Source organism: Lytechinus variegatus, chromosome 7, assembly GCF_018143015.1.
Source record: "Lytechinus variegatus isolate NC3 chromosome 7, Lvar_3.0, whole genome shotgun sequence".
In the NCBI taxonomy this organism is placed as follows: Eukaryota; Metazoa; Echinodermata; class Echinoidea; order Temnopleuroida; family Toxopneustidae; genus Lytechinus; species Lytechinus variegatus.
In genome coordinates, this window is record NC_054746.1 from 18,049,494 (window position 1) to 18,072,505 (window position 23,012).

At 35.2% G+C, this 23,012-nt stretch overlaps 1 protein-coding gene across 1 annotated transcript in view; it reads right to left on the reverse strand.

Moving 5' to 3' along the window:
- Positions 1–20,973, reverse strand: part of LOC121418626 (fibrous sheath-interacting protein 1-like) — a 32,187-nt gene extending 11,214 nt beyond the window's left edge. The window contains exon 1 of the mRNA XM_041612603.1: positions 20,882–20,973. The gene's annotated coding sequence lies outside the window, so the exon portion shown is untranslated. The remainder of the gene's footprint in view (positions 1–20,881) is intronic.
- Between the last annotated feature and the right edge of the window lie 2,039 nt (positions 20,974–23,012).

A 23,012-nucleotide genomic window follows, 5' to 3' on the forward strand; every position in this document is an offset into this window, starting at 1 on the left:
ACGTGGCATGTCAACTTCGCACTGCCTCATCAGTCTCTTGCATGGAATCTACACTAATGCCGATAAGCCGAAGTCGTCATCCACCCTCGTCCTAACAGATTTTGCAAAGGCTTTCGACCACGTGGACCATGGGCTTGCAAATCGTAAATTGCTTGAACTCAATGTTCGTCCTTGCGTAGTGGAGCTGATAAGTGATTTTTTCAGCAACAGACAACAACGTGTTCGCTATAGACGTCAACTCTCTGACTGGATTTCAACAAATGGAGGTGTCCCCCAGGGGACCAAACTAGGCCCGATTATTTTCTTGGCCATGATTAACGATGCATGTAATAATCTTGGGCCTATTTCTCCTAATGTCTGTGTATACAAGTATGTTGATGATCTGTCACTGGTAGAGTATCGTGGTAAAGAGCAAAGACCTGCTATCCAAGCGGCAGTCGGCAGTCTCTGTGAATGGTCTCACATAAACAAAATGAAACTTAATCCAAAGAAATGTCAAACCGTTGAGTTTTGTTTTACAAGGAATCCAACACCTCCCCCATTAGTCAGAGTCAGAAACGAATTACTCCATCAGGCTGAATGTGTCAAACTCTTGGGTGTGCACATTCAAAGTAACCTGAAATGGAGTACACACATTTCTGAAACTCTCAAAAGTGTCAACCGCAAGCTCTACATGCTACGTCTCCTGAAGAAGTTTGCCCTCCCACCCTCTGATCTTCTCACCATATACACTTGCTATGTGAGACCAGTCACAGAGTACGCGGCCCCTGTTTGGAATGCCGGGATCACCAAGGAGGAAGCAAGAAAACTTGAGTCGATACAAAAGCGAGCCCTACGAGTTGTATTAAGTGAAAGCTATATATCTTACGAGCAGGCACTTTTGTTCTCAAACTGCCTTCGCTTGCTGATCGACGCAATGCATTGTCTCTCTCATTCGCGAAGGACCTGGTGAAGCCAACATCCCATTTCCGCCATCTCTTGCCAACCAGAGACTCTAATATTCGATCAACAAGGCATTCTAGACCATACACACAACTTAGATTCAGGACAAACAGATTAAGAGACAGTGCAATCCCATATCTTGTAAATCTATTGAATAATTTATAATCATTTACACACCCAACTGAATGCTTCCACTGACCGTTCCCATTTTTTTTCTATTGTAACGTACATTTGATATTCATATTTTGTTTATTTTGATTAATATATAGGTAAATACAAGTAATCATCTCCAAGAACTCACCTGTTTTATATATCCTCTTTTAATAAAACTACGCATGTACTTCTTTTTTAATCCAAATACTCCTTTATGACAAAATATTATTTCATTATGTCAAATCATACCTACATGTACCTTGATAATTTCATACTTATTTCCTCCATAAACAGTACTTGAATGTCAAACAATGCTAAATGATGTTACTCAAGATGTCATTTTCCGTAATTGTTGAACTGTTCTGAATTCCTTTTGCACTGACTTAGAAACATGTATCCCAATATGATTTGTTTCTTCCTTAGTTTTTCATTTGTTGCATTTTAATTACTATTTCCGATAATTTTTTTTCCATCTTTGTTAAATACCCAATCTCTTTAACTCTGTTTCTGTCTCCCTCTCTTCCTCTTATTTCATTTTGTCTTGCTTTCTAACATGTTCTCACCCGGGGGGGGGCCACTTCCATTCACGAGTGGATACCATGCGCGACCACGGGGTCTCGAAAAGCACCCTAAACACGTAATTTCCATATTATGAAAATGCACCCCTAAACAAGTATTGGCGTGTGAAACCCTACCGTTAACAAGTATTGGAAACAAAACGATACTCTTGACAAATATTCCCTGAAATGAATCCCTAAACAAGTAGGAATGTTTTATTGTTACGGGTCCTTCGGTCGTCGGCTTTACCTTATTAGGTTAAGTACGACCCCACCTTCTACACCTCGCGCAAATCGGACTCTACACACAAAGTGTTGGGGCAAAAAGGACATCCTTTATAAAACATTTTTAATTTTGTTTTAACATCCCCGCAAATTCGACCCTAAACATGTTATTTTCCTAGCGAAATAGATACCCTTTTTCATTATTTTTGTGTTTTTGACACCCTTATCACGTTACGTACGTAACGTGCCCTATCGTAAAAAGGACATCCTTTTTACGTGTTTTTTTGGTCGCGCATGGTATCCACTCGTCAATGTAAGTGGCCCCCCCGGGTTTCTCACTACATGTACTTCATTCTACCTCTGACCCAGCTTCCTTCTCATATGCTGGGTATTTCAATTATTTTCATATTTATGTATAATTATTTTGTAGAATAATTTCATTTTGATATTTGCCTATTTTATTCTAAGTTATCTTTTATATGTCTGTATATACCATTTGTAAACTGAATGTAATTCAGCCTTTGGCTGCTATTTTCAGTGAATATTTGAAATAAATAAACCAATCAATCAAGTTCATCAATTAAAAAATTTCTTGATTCACACAACATCAATCACAATTAAGAATAAGGTATTTAAAGCTTGTGTATAAATTTGGTAAATCCACCAAAATGCACCTATCACTATTCCAATTCATTGCTAGCTAATATGAATGGATATGCCCTATAACAGTTATGATGTGGAGGATATGAAATGAAAATGTGTTTTACAGGATAAATTTTGCGATTTTACATGGAAATTTAACTTGATCGGGTCACCCGATCAAATTAAAATATCTGTGTGTTATTGTCTTTCAATTAAATCCTATTCCAAATCATGGAATGGGCTGAAACTTTCAAGATATGTTCTTTGTCTATAACTTTTGGATATCTAATCGCTAAATTTATAAGACAAGTGCTTGAATGCCCATTTTTTAATTTAAAACAAGCATCGCCAAGAGAGGGCGCTATATATCCAAGATTTGAATATTTGAAATTTTCTCAGAGAAGTGCAGTTGGAAAAATATCTAACGGTCTCTACGCTTCAGTAAGACGGTCATATTAGATGATATTCGATTATCAATCACATTATTGACCCTTTACCAGAGCTATACACAGGCTTTAAGTTAATTTGGGTCACTTTTTTTTAGTTTTAAACATTTACCAAATTTGTAAACTTTTTTTGTGTGTGTAACGGTCATTCAAATGTCAGTTAAATGCTTCGAGTCAGGCCTACATGTACATGGGCAATTCCACATGGGAGAGGGTAAAAACAGTAAAATTCAAAATTAATAATATGCATCTGAATGTGAATGTCCTTTTTACACAAAACCTTATATTTTAAGGAACTGAAAACCTTTTTCAAATATCTGTTACGGTTTTTGTGGAGCAATCTTTTGAATTTAATGACCATTTTCAATTAGAGAACATGTATTTTACATTATTTTGGATAAATTTGATAACTAAAAAAATATTTTACAATTTTGGTTCAAGATCATCTAATGTTGTGTGTGAAGGTGTAATAATTACCAGTAGCAAATGTCTTTATCATGGGTATTTTCAAATTTCTCAGAGAAAATTTTGCAATCTACTACAAAAACGGATGTAATTCCGTTACCATGAAACTGAAAAGTTTTTCCTATGAACTAAATACTTGCTTGAATTTTATATAATTCTGAATTCTCTGATTTCATGTGACTTGCTAAAGACTGAGCAACATTTTTTTGAAATATCATTTCTAATTCTGCTGTAACTGTGGTAACGGAATTACATGGTAACGGAATTACCATTATCATATCTTTAAAGGGGTGTGCGTTAGCCAATTTTGTTCCAATGGCATGTTGATATCTTAGCTGTAGATCACAGTTATAAACATTAAAAGCCTTCTGATTAGTAATTACACTCCAAATCAGGATGAAATTATACAATTGTTTGACAACAAGTCCCATTCAATATGGCCTGAGTATAACATTCAGAAAAAGGGCAAGATAATGTACATTAGCATCAATAAAGTATATTGATGGAGCATACAATGTAGGTGAATGCCTTACAAAGGATTAATGGGCGATCAATTCTTGGGGAGGAGTAGAAAAATGATTATGCAGGATGATCTTAACAAAATTCTCATTCAGATTGATTTTGCAAAAAATGTCATTGCCAAATACCAGTTCTAATGAGATCCAAAATACTGGACGCACAATCACGAAGTGACCATGTTCACTGTGTGTGCCTTGGAAAAGAATGGCAATCCTTTTTTTTGTAATTGCCTCTGATCAATTCACCCTCAACAGACTTAATGAACTTTTCAGTAAAAGAAATTCCGGGACGGCTGGGAGTATTTCTCTGCTTCAAAGAAATGGGTATAGTTTTCAGAAGGGACCGCCTACTAATTTAAGCGATATCTTCTGTGTAACTGTCCTTGCAACGGAAGATTGGATATTCTTTGCAACATGCCATGGTGAGGGACCAGACTCTGGCATCGATTGGCGAACAGTGTAGCGAGCAGTAAAAAGTAATGAGTGGAAAAGATTGAAGTGAGATCCATAATTTACAGATGTTACGAAGAATCACATGCCAAAAAAATCATACTAAATCTTTATACAGATGACATTTCAAAAGTAAGGTGGATTTGGCAGATATTCAAGATGCCTTAATTAGCACCAAACCAATAATGTGCTCCACCCCTACATGTATGCAATGGATGCTCAGAAACATGCAAAGTCAGCATCATCCAATAATCACTGCTTCACGGATAAAGTGAGTAACGATGATGACCCTTCAAGTGAGGATGATACACAGAATGTGAACACTTCTCTAAGGAGAGGATGGTGATAATATTGAGACCAACAAAGTCATTAATAACAAAACATCTGAGAACAGCAACATAACTCAGTTTGAAATGGGTAGAAATGTATGTACAGCATTCTGCTGTGAGAGAAATGCTATTAAAGAGACAGTGGTAGTATTCTCATATACATTCTGATATAAAATGAAATATTTTATCTCTATTAAAATAAGTGATATAAAATCACCTAAAATTCATTCGGAAATGGTATTCCAATAACCATTTTGTCTTTGTTTTATCTCTGTGACACAAACCTATTTTTGAACCAATTTGTAATGAGAAAGGCTGTTTTTTGTAGCACTCATCTCATTCAACCAATTAAAAGCCTTTCTGCCATGAGTTTTGGCAAATGAGTGAGATGGCATTATATCAAATTCTGTGCCTACAGGGATTTAATTGAAAAAAAAATGAACAAAAATATGAAGTCAATATCACATCATTTTGTACTTCATTTCATTTCATAAACAACATTAGTCAATAAAAATATTTGAAATATTTCTTTAATCTACAAGAATAATGTTAGAGTAGTACTTTAATGATTAAATGATTTATCATTTTCCTTTATTCTTATTTCAAAGTCTTGAGCGAATTGACCTAGAAATATTGCTGAAATTGAAAATGTATAGAGAGAATACATGTAGCCTCCACCTTATTTGCAGTTCTTTTTTTTTCTTCAAAGGAAATTTGGTGCAGGCACATCATCTGTGATGCAATGATTGGATACGCGATAAACATGTCTATATATCCTAGGCACTGCTTTGTCACATATCTTTAGAGACGGAAGATAAAAATGCATCTCGGATAAATTTTCATATTTTATTAAAAGATAAAATTTTAATATAATAAAAAAAATCATGCCCCAAGAAAACCAACTAATTTCATGAATATGACATAAGATCATCAAATCACTGCAGTTTCTTAGGGTCACAATTGGGAAATACATCTGTCAGGAAGATGTCCAATATTGACTTCATACTCAGATCTGCTATAATTGCAGTCCTCAATGAGCTACATATAGACAGAAAATGAATCCTTACCTTTAAAAAAAATTAGATTGGTGCACTGATTAAGAACCAATTTGTTGCTTAGTTGTCCACTAAATTTTTTCAAGATGTAAATGTCAACACTATTTTCATGAGGTTTCAGCATTGTTTCTTGTTTTCAAATCATTTTATTGAACAACCAATAGAAAGTTTTCAGTTTAACTGTTTAAGATGCCAATTGTATGTGAAACTATGTTTCTTTTGAGTATTCAAATACTTTAGAATATCTTAAACTATCATCTACACAAATCTTTGACTAAATATGCAGATCTGATAACATGCTGTCCTCAGTTTTTGTAAAATTCCTAATGTGTATACGTATGGCTGTAGTCCATGTAATTCCGTTACCATGATTACTAGTGATGATTTTTGGCCTTTACATAATTCTTTCCATCAGTACAGGAGGCAAAAAGTGGCTAGTAAGTCCTAATACCCCTAAAATTGAAAATGAACTAAAATTTAATTACCACTGATCCCTAATATTTTGTAAAATCATGTTTATTCATGGTAGAGCCACCTATTACGTACTATATACTTATATTTTATTTAATATTAGAGACTTGAAGTACTTAGATTGTGTTAAGTATTAGAGAAGAATGTATAAACAAGCTTTATTGAGGCATTTCACCAGTCCTAAATGCCTAAAAATATAATTTTCCTTCCCAAATGTCAGAGGCGTAATTCCGTTACCATTATGTGTAATTCCGTTACCATGTACTTGCCCTAAAGAAAGACCAATCATCAAAATTTGTTGATGATATTTGTGAATAAATTACTTTCAAAATAAAGTTGACATTATAATGAATTGAATCAGACATTAACTTGGAGCTAGTGTGTTGTAGATTTCAGAGAAACTTTTACTAAACTTTGGGTTGCAAAATGACTCATTTCTCTGGTAATTCCGTTACCATAGCACATATCCGTCATTCACATCTGAACGTGTGAGGGGTTTTCTAAAAATCTTGGTTCAGCATATAGCACTAGTGGCCATGCACAGTATTAGGTTCAGAAAATTTGAAAATATTGAGATATCTGGATGCTGTGAGCAAAAATAACAGCCAAATTTCTCTGATTTGTAATTCCGTTACCATGGAATTGCCCACATGTACATGTAATATCAATCTAAATAGAGCATGATTGAAGTTCTGAACAAAAAAAAACACATTTTAAATTCTATCGTCTCCTTTCTTTTGGGAGGGGGGTGGGAAGAAAATTATAACTGTGTATGAAAAAAAGTGATTTTTGAAAAGTGTTTGCTAACAAAACTATACACAGACCTGCCAACCTCTGGGAATGAAAAATTGTATTCTGTGATTAAAACAATAATAAAATGCATGGCATGCGCTCATCGCGGCGCTCAACATGGCGCTCATGCAAGCTAAAATGCGCACTGCTCTTGCAGATGGAAAAAACCAACATTGAAATATGTGCATATCTCACCCTGGTTTTAACAAAATGATTGAAAAAAAAACAAGTAACCTGAAATTACAATGATCCAATAACCATATTTGTGTAAGTTTTATGAAATAGAGACATATATAGGGTGATTCCATACGTGTCGTACAGGACATTTAGAGAACATTTGACAGTTTTTTGACAATAAATACTAAAAATATTCCAGTAACTAGTAAAGGTGATCATCAAGTACTACTAGAGTGTTAGAAAAACCAAGACTTATCATGACTTTAATTCACATCCTGTATGATACAGATTTAAAATAGTAATGTGTCGTACGGACACAGAAAAAGTGGCTTTTTTCGAAACCTCAAGTTTGTACTCTAAAGTCTGTGAGTTGGACAGATAATTTTCATAGAAACTGAACTCAAATTGATATTCAATTACCCAAGAACAAATATATCCATGAAAGAAAGCAAAATAAACATTCATGAATAAATAGAGCAAATTACAATTTTCGAGAACATTGTGGTGTACGGGACACTCAAAATGTGTCGTACAGGACATTTCTAAATTGCTGCCAAACTTTCTTACTAAATGTCTCTTTGACTTCTTCAATCACTTTATTTGGCTGATGATAATGATAGTCCTATCACACTAAAGACATTCATTATGTTAGAAACCACAATTTGCTGAATATGTCTGTCAATATATCATAAACAAAATAATGTGTCGTACGGGACACTTCTGTGTCGTACGGGACACCTGTGTGTTGTACATGCACTTGCGTGTTGTACTGGGCAGTCTGAATAAAACATGAATGAACTTTTATCAATCAGAAGGGGAGCATTGCCCCTAAATTCTTCCTTTTTAATGAAAAGTCTTTTAATAGGTAGTCATTCAGGAGAACATAATTAAGTAACCTCAATACATACAATCGGGAGCAATATCTTATCATTTTTTTCATGATGGGAAATGTACAAGGGTTCGCAGCATTTTTACGAGCTGAAAAACTTGATGTTTTGTGTGAAGTCATATTTTAGAATTTAGTGAATTAATTGATGATTTCCAATACACTATTTAATCAATGAATGAATGAAGCTGTTCGCGTAAATTATGGGGCTAAAATGTTATAATTTTTCATATAAAATGTATATACATGATGTGTGTCACAATTCCATAAAAATATTTTTTCTAAAGAAATGCGGTTCTACTTTTTCGAACCTTTCTGCATTTCATGAAACCATATGGTTTGTTTTATTTTCCAGATCTTTTTTACAACTTGAAAAAAGTAAGGAGTTTCTATACTGTATATAAAAAAATTAGTGATCATCAAGGGAAGTCCAAATAGTTGATTGATATGTATTTTTTTTTACGTCTTATAGTAATTCCACATTAACATGCAAGAGGAAGTCATCTTCCAGGCTAGGGTGAATCAATTATAAAGGTTTTTTTTCATGCTCAGTGACAAAGAAATTAACCTGCTCTGACCAGTAAAAATCACCAGTTTAGCTGAAGGGATTCACAAAAGTATACACCTACATGTACATAATATCAATCAAAATGGTTAGAATCACCCATTTCATGTTCTATTAGTCTAGGAGCCAGGGGGCTTTATTCAGAATTTTTGGTGGGGAAGGTTTGACAAGCTTATCCGGGGTAAAATTGTGCGCTAATTCCAAAAATGCCACTCTTATTGACCGTACTCACGCCATTTTGGTCATTTTGGCCAAAAATGACCATTTTGACCACTCTTTGGAAAATGGTCCTTTAACAGACTGCTTTTGTAGCCACATGCAATTAAAAGGGTCTATCTTAAGTAGAAATGCACACAGATTCCAGATAAAGTGCTTTCATTTGCCAAAATCACAACAGCAGTGGTCATTTTGGCCATAATTTGGCCAAAAATGACAATTTTCATGATTTTTTGGCCGAAATGTGTTACAAATATTGATCAGAGCTTCGACTGGATGTTTTTAGAAATCCACATTTTATTTTCAAAATGTGCGCTGGATCATAACCATCAACCTCATGTAATTTATTCCATCAGTTTTTACCTATGAGGGTCATTTTGGGTACTTTAGACATAACTGACCATTCGCGCAATTTGCATTATTAACCCTTCAAATAGGCAGGAAATTGAGGTCTTCAGCATGTTTTTTCTTATTCCCTTATAAAATGAGAATGCATTTAAATGTCCTTCATGTGTAAAATTTTATGCTGATTCCAAATATACCAGTCTAAATGACCCTATTTAACAGTTTAAGGTCATTTTGGCCACTTATGACCCTTAAAATGACCAATGACATCAGTTCAATTTATCCACAAATACTTTGAATGTTACCAGAATCGTTACAAGGGCATACTGTGACACCTAACATTGGTGTATTAATCCTTGAAATTGAACATCTCAAAAGTATTTTGACCTAATGCAGTTTATTCCATCAGTTTTGATCTATGAGGGTTACTTGGCGTACTTTAGCCACAACTGACCATTCACGCAGTTTTGCATATAATAAACTGCACATAAAATGGCCAATAACATCAGTTCAATTTATCCAGAAATACTTCGAATGTTACCAGAATCTTAACAAGGGTGTGCTGTAATACCCAACACTGGTGAATGAATCCTTAAAATTGAGCATCCCCAAAGTTGACTACCTTGGTCATTTTGGCCACCTTGACCCCCAGGCCAGCCCTGCTCATTGTCTATGTTAATTCAGGTGATATCGAACATGGTGAGGAGAAATTTTGGATTGCGTTAATATTAGCATCAATTATTGTTAAATGGGTAAGTTTGAAAGCTTCTTGGTGGAAATCAATGAAATTATTCCACACAGACCATAACTATTGGACCCTGTGGTCATTTTGACCACGTTTCCCTCAATATTGACCAGTGACCATGGACCCTAGGAATCTCCAATTAGTGGAGAGATCAGCTAAGAGAGAGACCTTGCATGCTTTGATGAGTCAAAAAGGGCTCAAATGCTGGTCAGTATCATATGGAAGCTTAAAAGTGCCACCGAGATGTTGAGATAATTATCTCGGGAAGTCGACATCTTGATAGCAAAAGATGAGATGACGAGATCCCAGATCTCATCATGTCGACATCTTTTAGAAGAGATGATGAGATGACAAGATCCCGGATCTCATCATGTCAACATCTTTAAGAAGAGATGATGAGATGACAAGATCCTGGATCTCATCATGTTGACATCTTGTAGAAGAGATGATGAGATGACAAGATCCCGGATCTCATCATGTTGACATCTTGTAGAAGAGATGATGAGATGACAAGATCCCGGATCTCATCATGTTGACATCTTGTAGAAGAGATGATGAGATGACAAGATCCCGGATCTCATCATGTTGACATCTTGTAGAAGAGATGATCAGATGACAAGATCCCGGATCTCATCATGTCAACATCTTGTAGAAGAGATGATCAGATGACAAGATCTTCGATCCATGATCATGTCATCTAATCATCTCTTCTTAAAGATGTAGACATGACGAGATCCAAGATCTTGTCATCTCATCATCTCTTCTACAAGATGTCAACATGATGAGATCCGGGATCTTGTCATCTCATCATCTCTTCTACAAGATGTCAACATGATGAGATCCGGGATCTTGTCATCTCATCATCTCTTCTACAAGATGTCAACGTGATGAGATCCGGGATCTTGTCATCTCATCATCTCTTCTACAAGATGTCAACATGATGAGATCTGGGATCTTGTCATCTCATCATCTCTTCTAAAAGATGTTGACATGATGAGATCCGGGATCTTGTCATCTCATCATCTCTTCTAAAAGATGTTGACATGATGAGATCCGGGATCTTGTCATCTCATCATCTCTTCTAAAAGATGTCGACATGATGAGATCTGGGATCTCGTCATCTTATCTTTTGCTATCAAGATGTCGACTTCCCGAGATAATTATCTCAGCATCTCGGTGGCACTTTTAAGCTTCCATAGTATCATTATCAGCATGAGCTACCAATAATCGGTGAAGAGTGTCATAATTGTGATAAAATCCTTTACATCGTGCATACATAAGGTTGTTTGACCATGGCACTGTGGTCATTTACATGATTTTAGCCACCATGACCACACAGTAAATGTTTATGGAAACCTCACATATATGGGGCAGTAAATTCGCGCAATTTGCATTATTAACTGTTCAAATAGGCAGGAAATTGAGGTCTTCAGCATGTTTTTTCTTCTTCCCTGATAAAATGAGATTGCATTTAAATGTCCTTTAAGTGTAAAATTTTATGCCGATTCCAAATATATCATTCATAATAACCCTATTTAATAGCTTGTGGTAATTTTGACCACTTATGGCCCTTAAAATGGCCAATGACATCAGTTCATTTTACCCCCAAATACTTCGAACGTTACCAGAACCATTACAAGGTGTGCTGCGACACCTAACATTGGTGTGTTAATCCTTTGAATTTAAAATCTCACAAAGTTTTTTGACCTTGTGTAATTTATTCCATCAGTTTTGACCTATGAGGGTCATTTGGGGTACTTTATACATAACTGACCCTTTACGAAGTTTTGCATAATAAAGTGCACATATACATGTAGGCAGGAATTTGAGGTCTCATAGCGTGTTTTATCTTCTTCCCAATATAAAATGCAAATGCGTTCAAAAATCCATCTTGTGTAGAATTTTATGCAGATTCCAAATATATCAGTCTTATTGACCCTATTCAATAGCTTATGGTTATTTTGTCCACTTATGGCCCTAAAAATGACCAATGACATTAGATCATTTTACCCCCAAATACTTCGAACGTTACCAGAATCGTTACAAGGGTGTGTTGCGACACCTAACATTGGGGTGTGTTAATCCTTTAAATTGAACATCTCAAAATTATTTTGACCTCATTCCATCAGTTTTGACCTATGAGGGTCATTTTGGGTACTTTAGACATAACTGACCATTCGCACATAGGCAGGAATTTGAGGTCTTCAGTGTGTTTTATCTTCTTCCCTTATAAAATGGGAATACATTTAAATGTCCATCTTGTATAGAATATTATGCTGATTCTAAATATATCAGTCTTAATGACCCTATTGAACACCTAATGGTCATTTTGGCCACTTATGGCCATAAAAATGACCAATAACATCAGTTCAATTTATCCAAAATACCTCAATGTTACCAGAATCGTTACCAGGATGTGCTGTGACATCAAACATTGGTGTATTAATCCTTTAAAATGAAATTTTCAAAAGTATTTTGACCTCATGTAATTTATATCATTAGTTTTGACTTTTGACCATTTTGGGTAACTGACAATTCGTGCAATTTTGCATTAATAACTGTGCAAATTGGCAGGAATTTGAGGTCTTCAGTGTGCTTTATCTTCCTCCTTTATAAAATGGGAATGATGCATATGTCGTTCTTGTGTAGAATTTCAAGCTGATTCCCAATATGTCAGTCTTAATGACCCCATTTAACAGATTATGGTCATTTCGGCCACTTTTTGGCCCCAAATGACCAATACCATCTGTTCAATACTTCAATTTATCCAAAAGTACTTTGAATGTTACTATAATCGTTACAAGGGTGTGCTGTGACACCTAACACTGGTGTATTAATCATTTAAATTGAGTGTCCCAAAAATATTTTTGACAACCTTGGTCATTTTGGCCAGATTGTCCCCTGCCCAATGTGTATACTAAATTAGCCTATAGTGAACATAGTGAGGAGACAATTCAGGATTGTGTTAATATTAGCATCAATTATTGTTAAATTGGAAAAGTTTGAAAGCTTTGGGGTGAAAATCAATGCAAGGATTTCATATAAATCAGTGTTATTGGCCGAACTATTGCACTTTGTGGTAATTTTGATCACCTTTCCTCAATAATTTCTCGTCACCACACATTATTTGATTTAAAAAAAGCTCAAATGTTGCTTAATATTATTTTCAGCTTGAGCTACTACACCAATAATCAAGAGTTTAATGAATGTGATAAAAACCTTTACATCAAGTACACATAAGGTTGTTTGACCATGCACTTTGGTCATTTTCATGATTTTATGCACATTAACCATTTTGTAATTCATGGAAACGAATTCAAGAATGATGTTAGATAAGACATATTACAAAAACTTTCTGCACCAGATTAATACAATGATTTAGAATATATCAGTCTTAATGACTACTTAGTGGTCATTTTGGTCCCTATAATTAGCAATGACAATTACATGTATCAAAAGTATTCCAATGTTCTTGCTCTATATTTTTGTAAGATTTGTTGTATCAATCATAATAAATGACAAATTATTTAATTCAATATGATATTACTAATAGTACATAATCAAAATGTGACCACTTTGGCCACTTTGACCGTCTATCCAATGTGTGAATTTTGAAATAAAATTGACTTAGCAGCAATTGTAGGTCTATGAACATGATGAAATGCGTAATCCCTTTTCATGGGAAATATTAAAGGCTCACCTTGAGTAAAAATTGTGCCAAATATCATGTGACTGTCTACTGTGGCCCCTTTGATCACTGTATGTTCCTAAATAGCCAGAATTATTTTCCTTCTTTAAAGTCAAACTGTACTGAGAATCATTACAAAGCAAAATAGGTCACAGTGAAGTTCACAAAGAGTTTTAACTATCATTCATTTTTACAATCTTTGTTTTTTCTTGTACAGTGATTCACAAAGCTCACATTGGCATGATTGGTGAGCAGCAAACTTACCCTTAATTCTTTTGAAGACGTACTGGGTAATAAAATACATTCTCTATATGAAATTATTCTCTGTGCCGAATTTTGGTCACTCTTTAACAATTTAGGGCAAGTTTTCCACTTTCAACTTTACCAATCATGCCAATGTGAGGTTTGTGAAACATTACACAAAATGGCAAAGGTAATAAAAATGCACCATGGTTAAATCTATTCGTGAAATCCACTTTGACCAATAGCTTTGTAATGACGCACCTTTGAGTTCAGGATTAGTGCCTTCCTCTAGAATATAGTTATCTGTATAATTTAAATAAAAAATGAGGGAATGATGTTATGGCTACTCAGTGACCACACAATGACCAAATGGTGAGGTATTTGGCACAATTTTTTTTACTCAAGGTGAGCTTTTAATATTTCCAATCGAAAGGGATTGAACGCATTTCCACAATTGCTCCTGTTATGTTTATTTACAAAAGTCATACATGCCATAGATAGTCAAAATGGCCAAATTGGTTTCAAAATTTTGATAATGTGCTATTAGTCATATCATATTGAAATCAATAATTGATAAAATACATCTTATTAACAATACGGAGCGACAACATTTGAATCCTCTTTGATACATGCAAATGTGATTGGTCATTGTCGGGACCAAAATCGACCAAAATGACCACTAGCTCATAAATGGTCATTAAGACTAATATATTTGGAATCATTAATCTACATTAATCTAGAAAAGTGTCTTAAAATAACAAGTAAATGATGCTAAAGTGTCTCATTCCTGAATTTACTGCCCCATATATGTGAGGTTTCCATAAACATTTACTGTGTGGTCATGGTGGCTAAAATCATGTAAATGACCACAGTGCCATGGTCAAACAACCTTATGTATGCACGATGTAAAGGATTTTATCACAATTATGACACTCTTCACCGATTATTGGTAGCTCATGCTGATAATGATACTGACCAGCATTTGAGCCCTTTTTGACTCATCAAAGAATGCAAGGTCTCTCTCTTAGCTGATCTCTCCACTAATTGGAGATTCCTAGGGTCCATGGTCACTGGTCAATATTGAGGGAAACGTGGTCAAAATGACCACAGGGTCCAATAGTTATGGTCTGTGTGGAATAATTAAATTTCCCCATTTAACAATAATTGATGCTAATATTAACGCAATCCAAAATTTCTCCTCACCATGTTCGATATCACCTGAATTAACATACACAATGAGCAGGGCTGGCCGGGGGGTCAAGGTGGCCAAAATGACCAAGGTAGTCAACTTTGGGGATGCTCAATTTTAAGGATTCATTCACCAGTGTTGGGTATTAAGCACACCCTTGTTAAGATTCTGGTAACATTCGAAGTATTTCTGGATAAATTGAACTGATGTTATTGGCCATTTTATGTGCAGTTTATTATATGCAAAACTGCGTGAATGGTCAGTTGTGGCTAAAGTACGCCAAGTAACCCTCATAGGTCAAAACTGATGGAATAAACTGCATTAGGTCAAAATACTTTTGAGATGTTCAATTTCAAGGATTAATACACCAATGTTAGGTGTCACAGTATGCCCTTGTAACGATTCTGGTAACATTCAAAGTATTTGTGGATAAATTGAACTGATGTCATTGGTCATTTTAAGGGTCATAAGTGGCCAAAATGACCTTAAACTGTTAAATAGGGTCATTTAGACTGGTATATTTGGAATCAGCATAAAATTTTACACATGAAGGACATTTAAATGCATTCTCATTTTATAAGGGAATAAGAAAAAACATGCTGAAGACCTCAATTTCCTGCCTATTTGAAGGGTTAATAATGCAATTTGCGCGAATGGTCAGTTATGTCTAAAGTACCCAAAATGACCCTCATAGGTAAAAACTGATGGAATAAATTACATGAGGTTGATGGTTATGATCTAGCGCACATTTTGAAAATAAATGTGGATTTCTAAAAACATCCAGTCGAAGCTCTGATCAATATTTGTAACACATTTCGGCCAAAAAATCATGAAAATTGTCATTTTTGGCCAAATTATGGCCAAAATGACCACTGCTATTGTGATTTTGGCAAATGAAAGCACTTTATCTGGAATCTGTGTGCATTTCTACTTAAGATAGACCCTTTTAATTGCATGTGGCTACAAAAGCAGTCTGTTAAGGGACCATTTTCCAAAGAGTGGTCAAAATGGTCATTTTTGGCCAAAATTTGGCCAAAATGACCAAAATGGCGTGAGTACGGTCAATAAGAGTGGCATTTTTGGAATCAGCGCACAATTTTACCCCGGATAAGCTTGTCAAACCTTCCCCACCAAAAATTCTGAATAAAGCCCCCTGGCTCCTAGACTATATGGAGATAAAAAGTTTTTTTTTTAGTTCACTTTATGTCAAATCAATTACTTGAATTAAAAAAGGCCTACTATTTATAGCTTCTGAATCCAAATCCTGCAATTAAATGCATCATGTATATTGTGTGTCGTATGGGACATGTCCCGTACAACACACACTGTGTCGTATGGGACAACTTTTAATAGGACAATAATTGAAAAATGAAGGGCAGTAATTAGATCTTTATGGGATAAATCGATCACCCATGGGTCAAAGAAAGGGATACTGATATTGTGAAATTGCATCATCAAAATTAAAATTGTAGGATAAACTTTTGCATCTTTATGTGTCGTATGGGACATTGCCAAAAATAGGTTCGGAAAAATTATGGATCATGAAAATGTTGTAGAGATTATTTGGAACCATCAATGATACATTATTCCATTGACCTGCAATATTTTCAATCTTCTTGTGCTTTGCCAAAAATTGTTTCCGGCAGTGTTTGTACTTGACTCTTTTAACTAGCAAAATTATTGAAAATTCCATTGTTCCCCCCCAACACCAAAAAAAACTATATCTGATTTCACTTTTGGTTAAAACTTATAATTTTCATAAATTTTACATGAAGGTATCATAGTAAAATATTACACCACTAATGACTTATTGAAAGCATGTTGAAATTTATAATATTTTTGAAGTTCTAGTGTGGAATTGCCCTATAGATGATTTTTCTCAATATATTACGATTTTGTGAAAAAAAAAATGTAATTTTTAAAGAAAAAACATAATGTCTTATTTTGGCTACAAAAACGTAGTGAATACGCCAAAAATGTACTGGTTGACAGCTCTGAATACACAACCCAGTACAGTCCTAAAGTGATCTTTTTTATGACTGGCTTTGTATTACCAAGTACGCACCAAAAAATAATTTCATAAACTAAAAAATTTGCAACATCCTTCAATATTGAACTTGCAAGAATCTTCAATCTGATTAGGAGGCAGATCACCCTGAAGAAGAATAATGTGAAGATGATGAAAATTATGGTAAAAAACACCCATATTTTCGAAGTCATTATATTCTCTACATAATGAAATAATGTACTAAAAATAGCTCATCAGTGATTTTGTTGTTTTCTCAATGTTTCCCCCCCCCAAAAAAAAAAGAGAAAAGCACCTTCGGCAATAGTGCTCCTGTACTATTAATTTCAGAGACAGAGGGTCAGAGGCGTGCGATTGGAAAATAGAAGCTGATATCATAAAACAGAAAAATGATTTTGGCAAAATTTTTACATCTTTATATTTTACAGGTATTTGTGTATCTACGGTGGAAGTTTGATGAATTTTGTGACAATATAGACCGTCTAGTGTTTGATATGATTGAATTTATGAAAAGACAAAGTGTACGGTGCCGGTGGATTAGCCTTCCAGATTCTGCTGATATAAATGTCACAACCATAAACAGCTTTAAGAATCAACTTGAAAAACCCTGGTGTTATGAAATATGTATTTAACTTCCTGTTATCCTTTCAGTCATTCACCTTCACTTGTTTATAAACTCCCCTAATGTCATCTAAGAATTCCTAAACCCCCAATACCATTTAACTCCTAAACCTTGACCATTAAGACCAACCCTCAGTGACATCAGCTAACTTCAAGAAAGAAGTATGACTCACACTTCCAGCCCCAGTCTCTTGCACAGAGCATCACCACACCCCTTATACCAGAGAAAGTTTGATAGACAGTTACCTGTAGACCAATCAGATCAAGTTTAGATCACTCCCACCTTAAATTGTTACACCCCCAAAACAAAATGATATAAATAAGGCTTCATGATTATTAGAGATAGAGAATACCAACGATAGAATACGGGACCCCCACTGATCCTGACTGACTGACTGTAAGACTTAGACGTCCATCCAGTATTAATTAAACTTCACTCGAATCTTAATCTTATACTTCGAAACTATTTCATTCATCGTCTCCTGTTATATCCGAATCTTTATGTACTTCAAATTGTAAACTGTAAACAGTAACCGATGATTAAATACCTAGTGATTTGAACTGTATAACTTTCTCCAAAGTTTCCTTATTACGCTTCCCTTATAATTATCGATCCTGAACACAACACTGGAGATCACATCCACTTACAACCCTTAGTTACAATCTAGTCTTGAGGACTCCATGATGATGTTTTTTTAAATATTTTGACATATATTACTTCATATATGTCAATATAAAAAAATGAAAAAACATCCTCATGGAGTCCTCAAGACTACATGCAGATGCGATATGCACGAGGTACCGGGTCCGGTCCGAGCTCGGACCCTCGCGCATGCAATGTTTTTAAATCGGTAGCGAATTATTTATGTGTGTGGAACTTCATGTTGGCTCTAAATCACCAATTTTGAGACTGATAGAAGCATGGAAAAGAAGTGAAACTTTGTGTAAAGTAAGAATATTAGTTTTGTTTTTTAAATTAAGATCGTAATGTTGCATGAATTTTATATTTTCCCCCCATAAAATCCCACCTTTGTCACTTGGAATATCAGATCGAGTTCACAGTCTCAAAGTTCGGGTAGGTGGAGCGTAGTGTAGCGGTAGTGAAGTGGAGTGGAGCGGAGCCTGTACGAACTTCGCTCGAGGTAATGATGGGGGGGACCTACATTGTAAAGCTACGCACTTTGTTTACAAACGATAAAAAATATGCCAATTTTAATATTTGAACAAATCATCTTTTACTAATTTGTGGTAAATATTCTAAAGATCCTTAACCAAAAAGAAAATATCACAAAACTCACTTAATACGAAAATCCCGTTGTGTTTTCCGAACACCTCTTGATCTTGCCGCCCGATGTAGAAGGGGTCCTAAAGCTACGCACTAGACTAATCATGCAAAAAAAAAAATTATTTTGTGTGCCTCAATTTTTAAAATATGCTCAAATTATTACAAGATATGCGCGGTGCGTAGCTTTAGGACCCGCGTACCTCGAGCGAAGTTGGTGCACTCCACTTCACTACTGCTACACTTACGCTCCACCTACCCGAACTTCGAGACAGTGAACTCGAACTGCATATTCCGAGTGACAAAGGTGGGATTTTATGGGGGGAAAATATAAAATTCATGCAACATCACAATCTTTAATAACAATTAGAACTAATATTCTTACTTTACACAAAGTTTCACTTCTTTTCCTAGACCAAAAGCTTCAGTCTCTGTATTTTGGTTGTTCCGCTGAACTACATTGGCTCCACTCACCAATACATAGACTGAAGAGCTTGGAGGCCCATATGTACAGCCAACGTATAAGTGAACTAACGTTTTATAGGTCACGATTTAAAACTGTTTTTAAGCGAAATTTACAGTTTCATGGTTTCCATTATCAGGGAAATATAAGTAATTGTGTACCTTGGACCAGAGTTATTGATAAAAATCCTCTGGATGATTGAGAAGACTTTCATCTAAGACATTTTCACCTGAGCTAATGGTTTTTCTTGCAAGTTGCCATCTTGAATGAGGTCATTATCGTTAACTTTTTAATGTCTCGATATATCAAATGTCATCTGCTACCTGTGATCGTAGCGGTTTACAAATGTAGCTCGCATGTGGAGATCGCATAATAATTAATATCGATAAATTCGATATCACATTCGTAAATTATTGATGCCCTCTCCGTTCGTTTGTAAATATTTCATATTCTGGCTGCCATTTTGATTGTTTTTCCAGTGTACCAAGACAAGTAAACATCGGTAAAGTACCATTTTAATACCTTTTCATCAATATCGTTGAAAGTATTTTAATCATTGAATATTAGATATTGAAAGTTTGTAGTTTATAAATCCTTAGAGTGTAAATTCGATGTGTAAAAGTATGTCAAAGTGTGGACAGTTGATTGACAAAAGGGAGGATGTGATAACACATGCGAGCTCACACGAACACTCTACCGTCGGAGAATGGGGATTACAGTAAAATGTCAGAAATTATTGAAATAAATCCCCAGAAACGACGGTTATTCCTGTTTATCCTTTTCCATGCTTCTATCAATCTCAAAATTGGTGATTTAGAGCCAACCTGAAGCTCCTCACACGTATAAATAATTCGCTGCCGATTTAAAAACATCGCAGGCAAACTGATACTTACTAGAGCGCGAGTTACCGGATCCGGTCCGAGCGTGGACCCTCGCACATGCAATGTTTTTAAATTGGTAGCGAATTATTTATGAGCAAGGAACTTTATGTGGGCTCTAAATCACCAATTTTGAGACTGACAGAAGCATGGAAAAGAAGTGAATCTCCTTACCATACATACACAGTAAGCAGAAGCTTAAAGCCTCAACACCAAAGTAATACGATCCACATTAATACTACATTTTTGCAATTCCTTGTGCACGTAAATGAATATACGATATCACGTTTCCATGCAACTAGCATTCAAATAACACATGAGCTAAATCACAGTATCCGGTAGCGGTAAAGGAAATGAACGGGAATTCGTACGGCCTTAAAATCTCGCAATGCCGATAGGATATAGGCCGCTGCACGTCGTATGGGTTTTCGAAATTCGGTAGAATTTAGTCAAAATTTTATCAACCAGAATCATAACAAGTTATACAAAATATATATATCAAATTTACTTACATTCTACGTCGAAGTCTTACTTAGCCTGGTAATCCGGTACACCATGGCGTTCATAACAACGGCATACCGATATGGTGGACTTAATTGGCTATCAAAAAAGGAAATATGCAGCATGTGATTGCCATCTGAAGGCAAAAAAGAGCACAAAGTTCACAGGAAGAAAAGCGATTGCCTTAACCCCCCAAAATAAAAATTAATAAATGAATAATAATATGAAAAGCAAACAACTGAGCAAGCAAACACATATAAAAATAAAAACAGAAAGTAAAAAGAATATGGAAGAAAAACAGTGGGACTAGCAATGAGGCCCCACAGAAGTTCAGAATAAAAAAAACCCAGCAACTGTGACAAGAGCAGAAAATTTTTTACAAACAATATTCAAGTTTCCCCATATGTTCTTTTTATCTTTCCCCCTTTTTGTTCCCCTGAAAGTGGTGCCGATGGCACGTGCCCCGGCCTTGTCCAATTTAAATTAAGTCAAGTAATAACAATTAATGTATGATAGTGGGCCCCAAGTCTGCGCACCTAACAATTTGAGTTCAGATTTAACATGATTTTTTTCTTATTACACAAAATCTTTGAGTTGATAATGTTCCTTATATTATTAAGAGTAAGTGTACCAAATTTCTCATTAAAAAATAAAAGAAAATATAGGATTTTCTTGAAAAAACTGCGGGCAGTCATTTTCAGATTGAAAAAAACAATGGTACCCCATGTCTGCGCACTCATTCACTTTGCACACGTTTCAGGGATTTTGATGACAAAGGCTGCATTTATGAGGCTGTCACATGAAATGCCCTGAATTCATTATTTTTCCACCATTTTGAGTCGGATTTTTTCATGAATACCTGTACCTGCCTATGTATTGCATTTGTAAAGTTCGTGCTCGTTGCGTATCTTCTTTAATTAGAATCGCGCAGATACGCGGGTGCGCAGACTTGGGAGACCGCGCAGACATGGGGTAACTGACCATATGATATAAATGCCTATATCTAAACAGCAATAATGGTGCCAAGCTCCATATATAAAATCAACTGTATTTCTTCTCATCTTTCCTCTTAGTGGATAAATGGCAATTGGTTACCTGATTGCTAAGAAAGCATGAATGCTTCTAAGAAAGCAACCAGAGGACCGATGGCTTAAGGTCCTTCCTGAACTAGCTAGGGATTTGGTAATGAGGATTTCATAGTACATGTAAATGCCCTACTCAAGGGAACTAGTGCACCGATTGGGAATCAAACCCAGGTCACCGGAATATGAAACCCCCACTCTACCAAGCTGCATGAGCAGCTCCCGAGCTGAGCTGTATAAGGGAAGACAATTTAATCTCTTTTTATGTTCTAAAAACAGACACAAATAATTTGCTACTTCAAATGAGTAGAAAATGAAAAATTGCCCTCTCTCCCCTGATGTAGTTTAAAACTTATAATATTACATCCCATGCCCTTCCCTCATTCTCATTCATCATCGTTCACTGACATGTGGGGGAAGGGGGTGAGGAAACGGGGATTCCCTTGTTCAGGACTAAAACATAAAAGTTGACAACTTGACATGATATCTATGTTATACAAAATATATATTTAATCTCAGGTATGTACAAGCAGTTAAACAATTTGAATAATATATACAGTACACAAATATACAAGGGTTACATATCGTGAAAGAATTAGGAACATTCTGACTTGTATATTATTCAAAAAAATTAAATGTATTGGTGGAAAATAGTCACCAATTGAAATCAATAGTCACACATTTAAACAAGGTGAAATAATATCCCACACATTCACTTATAATTTAGTTGATTAATAAAAATTCATTGTAATTTAAATAAGTACTTATCCAATTGAAAGGTCAAATCATTTAGTGGAATACAGGGGAATGAGCATAACATCTTCAGATTATGAACTGTAATGCTATGAAACATTAACTTACATAATATAGGACACAAACAATTGATCATCATGATGAACCCTTCAACCCTCACATTAAAATCATATCCCCATAATTACAGTATAAAATTCAAAGAATTTATCTGGACTACAAATGTAGCTAATGAATACAGAAGTTATTCTTAATTAAAGTACACAATTAATTGCCATGTCAATAGTACATTTCTTTTCATAAGAAATAA